Source organism: Vicia villosa, linkage group LG3, assembly GCF_029867415.1.
Source record: "Vicia villosa cultivar HV-30 ecotype Madison, WI linkage group LG3, Vvil1.0, whole genome shotgun sequence".
NCBI classification, from domain to species: domain Eukaryota; kingdom Viridiplantae; phylum Streptophyta; class Magnoliopsida; order Fabales; family Fabaceae; genus Vicia; species Vicia villosa.
Genome location: NC_081182.1, coordinates 85,860,814 through 85,869,259, shown reverse-complemented (window position 1 = coordinate 85,869,259; position 8,446 = coordinate 85,860,814).

Below are 8,446 nucleotides of genomic sequence, written 5' to 3'. Positions count from 1 at the left end.
AGAGAAACATAGATAAAACGCTAGCATTCATAGTACAATAGATAAAAGGTAGATAGTTATAACATAGGAACCAAACATGTTTAAAGATGCACTTTAACATACATAATAATCCACGAGATTAAAAAAAAAACAAAGTACGACAACATATAGAAATTGAACATAATGGCAATGAGATGAAATGCAATGATATGATGATATGATGGAGAATGCATCCTAACGCCTGCCCCTTCTTCCCCTTCCTCTTTGAAATGTATGAGGACGATCTTCTTCAACTTGTTCCAACAGATCAAGCACAGAAAGATTGAGGGTATTGAAGCTTTGGCTTAGATTGGCATGACGGTTCAGTGCCGTTTCCTCATATTGATTCTGTCTTAAAGTGGAGTTGGAGGCAAATGTCTCAAAGTCAGCTTTGTGGTCCTGAACCAAGCCATATAACGATTGATATTGGCGTTGTTGTTCGTCATAGCGGTCTTGTTGAAGCTGTTGCATTTGTTGGAATTGGAGCTGCTGTGTGTCGAAGTGCTGTTGTTGTAGGAGCTGCATATTCTCTAACATGGATATGATGTTGGTTTGATCCGGTGGAGGCGGAGCTGTATATCCCCAAGGGATATCCTCTTGTTGTGGAGGAACATATCTCCAATTTGCATCCGTATCTTGTGCAACATCTTCCATATGGTGATCATCATCATTTGCATTGTCTTGATCAAATCCTTCTTCTTCATTACCTGCAATATTTCCAAACTCCGTGGGATCATCATAATTGTAAATAACCTTCCCGGTTCCCTTTTGAATGAGATAGTAGGTTTTCCTAACTGGATTCCAATGGTATCCCATAAGGGTCAAGGTTGTTTGTGAGAATTCATGAGATTGTTGCATGCTGATGTAGTGCAAGTGATCAAGCCTCATGCCGAAATGGTTGACAATTGTTTGAATTATTGATCCATAACACAGGGCGGTAGTTTTCTGTTGGACCTCATGAAACTTAGCAGTTAGAAAGTAAGGCCAATGTACACGCGTTCTGTTTTGCAGCAGATACATGAGCACAACTTCATTCCGTTCAATTCTTGAGTACCCTCCTGCTCTTGGTCGAATGATTCTTGAGATGACCCAATTTAGGAGTCTAGGATCTCGCTTCAGGTGACCGGCTGTTATTGTTTCATTTGGTTTGTCAAAGACGGAAGGGTCTTTGAGGATAGATTTCATGTAGGCCACATGGTCATAGTTTCCCGGTACATCCCCGTCTTCCATACAGAATTCATCGCCTACAATTTTGAGACCAAAGATGCTTATCCAAGCCCGTTTGTCAACAACATGCGACCTAGAGCCCATTTTGAATCGGAAATTACAACCATCCCCTTTTGTAAATACTGCATAGAAAGCCCTGACAGTATTTTCACAGTACGGAGTATCACATTGCACTAAGGGATGAATATTTTGATGTTCAATCAATTCAGCGACATCGGGGATATGCATGTTTTTGACAAGATTTGGATCATAGGTATATTGCTTAACAATTTTTCGTTTCATCTGCCACTTCTCAAAATTCTCCCTACAGTCAGGATGAACAAGAGCACTTACCGGTTGAGAGGATGAACTAGCAGCAACTTCCTTTCCCTTTCTTGATTTTGGAGGCATGTTTGTTGAGTAGGAGAGTGAGAAGGAAGATTTGTGACAGATGTTGTGCTTTAGGAATTAGGGTTGGCCGTACAAATGGAATGCAAATGAGCAAAAGAGGTAAAAGAGATGATTATGTATGAGGGGGTATGGGTCGGGTCGACCAACAGACCCAATTTGGGAAAATTTTATAGCAGTAGGTCGACCTAATTTAGGGCTGGGTCGACCTAACAGACAAGCCTTTAAAAAAAATGCAGATTAGGTCGACCTAAAAGAAGGGTAGGTCGACGTAACTGGACATTTTAGTTTGTATGTTAAAAAAAAACTTGAGTAGGTCGACTCAGAGGCAGATTAGGTCGACCTAAATTCCCAAAATTTGTGAAAATGCTCTATATGAGATGTATTTATGTCTAGTTACTTGCTTGTATGTTTAGAATATGATATGCTATGATTAAAGATGAAACACATACATGAGCAAGAGAGATATATGTATGAAGTCACTATAAGCATGTTAATTGATAGCATATTATAGCATCAATGATATTTTTGGAAGTGAACAACAATCATGTTACCGCCTTCTCAATATGTAGGTGTCACCGTTTAGTGGAAGCCTTTAGTCAATGTGGAATGATGCCTGGCTTGATATTGAACTACCTTTACACTAAGAGAAATGTTAGCTTGAGAATAACCAATATATAGATATAAAGTAAAGGAATAACTTTAAGAGAAAACAAACGTAATTAGCCCAAATTAGAGATATCGAGTATCCCTAATTCCCTACGAATGTTGAAGTATTGCTCCGTTGCTAGAGGTTTGGTGAAGATGTCAGCTAGTTGCTTCTTGCTCTCTACATGTTCAAATATAACGTCTCCTTTCTCTACATGATCTCTTAGGAAGTGATGCCTTATTTCAATATGCTTGGTTCGTGAGTGTAAGACAGGATTTTTACTCAAGTTTATGGCACTTGTGTTGTCACACATGATAGGTATACGATCAAGCTTAATACCAAAGTCAAGAAGTTGTTGCTTGAGCCATAATATCTGCGCACAGCAGCTTCCGGCAGCTACATATTCTGCCTCAGCAGTAGATAATGCAACCGATACTTGTTTCTTGCTATGCCAACTTATCAATGAATTTGAGAATAGATGACATGTTCCACTGGTGCTTTTTCTATCGGATTTGCAGCCAGCAAAATCTGAGTCGGAGAATCCTACCAAATAGCACTCATTTCCCTTTGGATACCATAGGCCATATGTAGTAGTTCCACGTAAATATCGCGGAATTCTTTTGACATCTTTTAAGTGAGATTCTTTTGGACAAGATTGCTATCTTGCACACATACACACACTAAACATAAGGTCTGGTCTTGAGGCAGTAAGATACAATAGTGAACCTATCATACCTCGGTACAATTTCACATTAACCTCTTTACCTTTCTCATCTTTGTCTAGGTTAGTATTTGTTGCCATAGGTGTGTCAATCTCCTTCGCTTCACTCATTCCAAATCTTTTGAGCAGCTCTGTACAGTATTTAGTTTGACTTACAAACGCTCCATGACTGAGTTGCTTGATTTGTAGGCCAAGGAAGAAATTTAGCTCACCCATGAGACTCATCTCAAATTCACTCTGCATAAGCTTAGAAAAATCCTTGACAAGTTTTGCATTAGTAGATCCAAATATAATATCATCTACATAAACTTGGACTAAGAGAACATCTTTATCTTTTCTTTTAATAAAGAGAGTAGTGTCAACTTTACCCCTAGAGTACCCTTGACTAAGAAGAAATTTGCTCAAACGTTCGTACCAAGCCCGAGGGGCTTGTTTAAGACCGTATAGAGCACGTTTCAGCTTATAAACATGAGTTGGATACATGTAATTTTCAAAGTCGGGTGGCTGAGCAACATAGACTTCTTCATTTATATAACCATTTAGGAAGGCACTTTTAACATCCATTTGGAATAGTTTGAAGTCTTTAGAACACGCATAGGCAAGTAAGAGGCGAATAGCTTCGAGACGTGCTACAGGAGCGTATGTCTCTTCATAATCAATACCTTCCTCTTGATTGTAACCTTGGGCAACTAATATAGCTTTGTTTCTAGTAATAACGCCGTTTTCATCAAGTTTGTTACGAAAAACCCATCTAGTGCCTATTACTTGATGATCTCCCGGATGAGTGACTAAGTCCCAAACATCATTCCGTTTAAATTGGTTTAATTCTTCTTGCATGGCCATTAGCCAATGCTCATCAAGTAATGCGTCCTTAGCGTTTTTCGGCTCAACTTGTGAAACAAAAGCAAAATGATGACAGAAGTTACTTATCTTTGAGCGTGTTGTAACGCCCTTTGATATGTCTCCTATTATGTTGTCAATTGGATGGTCTTTCACATTTGTCCAGGCCTTAGGAAGTTCTTCATTGTTTGAGATGCTTTCCTTTTCACTTTCATCATGAGACTCATCTTTCTCTTTCTCAGCATCTTTCTTTACAATATTTTCATTCTCGTCTTCCTTATCTTGGACAATGTCTTTAGTGGATGGACCTGCACCATTAAACAAAAGACCCTTCTCGACATATTTTGTATAAGATTCATCAAAAGACACGTGTACTGACTCTTCTACTATAAGTAATCTTTTATTATATACCCGATATGCTTTGCTAGATTGTGAGTAACCAAGGAAGATGCCCTCATCAGCTTTAGCATCGAATTTACCAAGATTATCCTTACCATTGTTCAAGACAAAACACTTGCAACCGAATACATGGAGATGAGATACATTTGGTTTTCTACCTTTTAGTAATTCATAGGGAGTTTTGTTCAGTATAGGACGTATTATTATCCTATTCAAGACATAACATGCGGTGCTAATCGCGTCAGCCCAGAAATACTTAGGTAGACTACCCTCATTCAGCATTGTTCTTGCCAACCCGATTTTTACGTTCAACCACACCGTTTTGTTGTGGTGTTCTAGGAGCTGAAAATTTATGCTCAATTCCATGTTTATCACAGTATTTTTCAAAAAGACAGTTTTCAAACTCTCCACCGTGATCACTTCGAATTACAACTATTTTGGTGCTCATTTTATTTTGACATAATCTTGCAAATTGTGTGAAAGCTGGAAAAGTTTGATCCTTACTAGGTAGAAAGATTGTCCAACAAAATCTAGAGTAATCATCGACAATGACAAAACCATAGATGTTTCCACCTATGCTTTTAGTCCTTGAAGGGCCAAAAAGATCCATGTGAAGTAGTTCAAGAGGGCGTGATGTTGAAACCACGTTCTTTGATTTAAAAGAGATTTTTGTTTGCTTTCCCTTTTGACAAGCATCACATAGATGATCTTTTGAAAACTTCATTTTAGGTAAGCCGATTACTAAATCTTTTGTGACAACTTTATTAAGTAAGTCAAAATTTATGTGGGCGAGACGTCTATGCCAAAGCCATGAGTCTTCGCCTAGAGCAATTAGACACTTAGTACTAGACTTAGATACCTCATCCATGTTTAGCATATAGATGTTGTTTACTCTTAAGCCTTTAAACATAATATCTCTTTTCTTAGTATGTTCTATTGTGAAGCCAGAATTTGTAAACATTACTTTCAAATCTTTGTCGCACAATTGACTTATACTTAAAAGATTATGCTTAAGGCCTTCTACTAGCAGTACATCAGTTATAGTTGTGGTAGAGGGGTTACCTACACTTCCTTTACCAAGTATGGCTCCCCGATTGTTATCTCCATAGGTGACATACCCCTTTTTCTTTGCGTGAAACTCAACGAAAAGAGATATGTCTCCCGTCATGTGTCTTGAACATCCGCTATCAAGGAACCACAACCTTTCGGCAATGTCAAGACACTTTTCCTGTAAAATTAATTTAGAGAGGGAGGTCCCCAATTTTCATTGGGTCCTTGGTAGTGAGTACATAATTTGTTGCACTTGGGCAACCATTGAAATACTCCTTTAGGAACTAAAATCCTCCTAAATTTGCATTTTTCAATGGTATGACCCTTTTTGCAACAATAATGACAGGTAATATGATGAGAATATGCTGTTTTGCTAGTAGATACTTTTGGTACAAAAGTGTATTTACTATATAAAGGAGTATACGATCTTTTGAACTTATTTGGATCAACCGCAAAAGTCACTTTTGGTTGTAGAGCCTTGTCTAATTTGGCTTTTAGATCTCTCACTTCTTTTTGCCAAATGTGACATGTCTCACAACCAAACCATGATGTAGGATCTATTTCAACTTTATCCTTTTGAATGTCTAGCATAGATTGTTTTAATGCTTCCATATCCTTTTCGGTTTTCTCAACTTTTGATTCAAGATATGAAAAGATTTTCTTATTTGAGGCCAAAAGTTTGAAAGCTTCAATTGCATCTCTATGTAATTCTTCAAAAGCAAGTTTTAGTTGAGAATGAGATACCTTATCTATGAGTTCAGGTTTAAGATGACTTACAGCTTTCTTTTTCTTGTGTTGATGAGCCATAAGGCATAAGTTTGCTGATTCTTCTTCATCGCTTGATGAGCTTTCACTAGATGAATCACTTTCCCATGCTATGTAGGCTCTTTTAGATTTGTTATGACCTTTGCTTTGGTTCTTCTCTTTTTCCTTCTTAAGATATGGACAATCCGGTTTGTAGTGACCGACTTTCCCACAATTAAAGCAAGGGCCTTTGATTTTTCCTTTGTTGTTGTCATCTTGTTTGAACTTGTTTGATTGCCTTCTATAGTTGATCAAGCCTTTGTCAGAATGCTTTGCTCCATTTTTCTTTAGATATTTGTTGTATCTTCGCACAAACAGTCCCATTTCCTCATCATCGGAGTCTTCGTCATCACTTGTATCACTATCCTCTAGCTCTTGTCTTGAGGTCTTGGAACTTGAAGCCTTTAGAGCTATTGACTTCTTCTCTACCTCTTTCTCCATGTTCTTCTCTTTCTTTGCCCTTTTCTCATGCATGTCAAGGCATTTAAGGTGTTGTTCATGTTCCTCTAGTTTACCAAAGAGAGTGGTAATGTCTAAGGTGTTTAGATCATTTGCTTCCTTTATTGCTGTAACCTTGGGTTGCCATTCCCTGTTCAAACATCTTAAGATTTTGTTAGTAGCAACTACATTGGAAACAGGTCTATCAAGAGAATTTAAACGATTTTTCAAGTGAACGAATCTCTTCTGCATGTTTTCGATGGATTCACCATCTTCCATGTGGAAGAGTTCGAATTCTTAAGTTAACGTATTGATTCTAGCTAGTTTGACATCATCTGTTCCCTCGTGGGCAACTTGCAATGTGTCCCACATAGCTTTAGCGGATCTACAATGGGAAACGCGATAGTATTCATCAACTCCTAGAGCTGAGATTAGAATGTTTCTCGCTTTCCAATCGTATCCATATCTCTTTTCATCTTCAGCATCCCAAGTATTTTCTGGTTTTGGAACAACTGCACCAGCTGCATTTGTCATGGTGATCTGAAAAGGACCATTGACAATAGCTGTCCAGATGTTCCTATCAATTGCATTGATGTGGACACACATACAATCCTTCCAATAGCCATAGTTTTCACCGTTGAAAACTAGAGCTCTATTGTGAGCCCCTTTAGGTCCGGAAGCCATCTTTCCAATAAGTGTTTCACGTAGCACGGAATAAACCAGAGCTCTTGATGCCACTTGTTAGACGCTGGCCTAAGGATCTAGAGGGGGGGTGAATAGATCTCACAGAGTTTTTCGGAGTTAATTGAACTTTAAGCGAAAGCGGTTCTGAATCGACTCGCGTCTATTCCAGACCACTATTGAAACGATTGTATATGTGTTACAACCACTAAACAGCTTGAGATAAACGATAAGAGAATACCCTATAGAATCAATATGTCGCTCTAATGAAAATCGATTAACTTCTTATATGATGAACGATGTTTGCAATGCAGTAATAGTGAAAGAAGCAAAAACACAAACACTTGGTGATAATGATCAAATTGATAGTAATTCAATGTGTGATGAATTTTGATGTTTATACAAGTTCTTAATTCACAATTTTAACACTCGAATCGTTGATCAATTTGCAATTATAACCAAATATGAACAGAACTTAAATGAAAAGATAAAAGCGACAAGAACACGATATTTGTTCAGGCAGTTCGTCGATCGTCCTCGCTACGACTACGTCTGCCCCCAATTCCAAATTGAAATTGGGAAATCTTCCATTAATGTTGAAAGCAGTTTATACAAAGAAGATAACAAAGCGATAAACAATAAACCAAATTTGTCGATCCTTTGAATCTTCTTCCCCCTTAATCTTGAGTCAGATTAAGGTCTTCCAAGAGCTTCACTTTGATCCCTTTCTGCAGTGTCTTGAATTGCTCGAACACTTGTTCTTCAATCTTCACACTCAGCTGGATCCTTGATGAAGCTTCTTGATAAAAACCCCAAAAATTCACCTATCTTGGAGGACAAAACCCTCAGATTTTATTCACCAAAACCCCACAAATCTTCACCCACTAGGAATCTTCAATTCCGTTCCATGGACGTTATCGAACTCGATCACTAACCCTCAACACAAGAATGATTATGTGTAATTGTGTTGGAGATGATGAAGAACGAAGATGAGAAGCCTTTGTGTATCTTTCAGTTGTTGGTGTTGAGAAGCAATAATGAACCTTTGACAATATATATGAGAGCTTATCTGTTGGAGCAAAGAAAACCAGAAATTTTGGCATTTTTGATCAATTAGGTCGACCTCTTGTAGTGCTTAGGTCGACCTAACAGAGCTGCATATCCTTTGAATGATATTTGTTCCCAGTTAGGTCGACCTGTTAAAGAAGTAGGTCGACCAGAATCCACTTCAG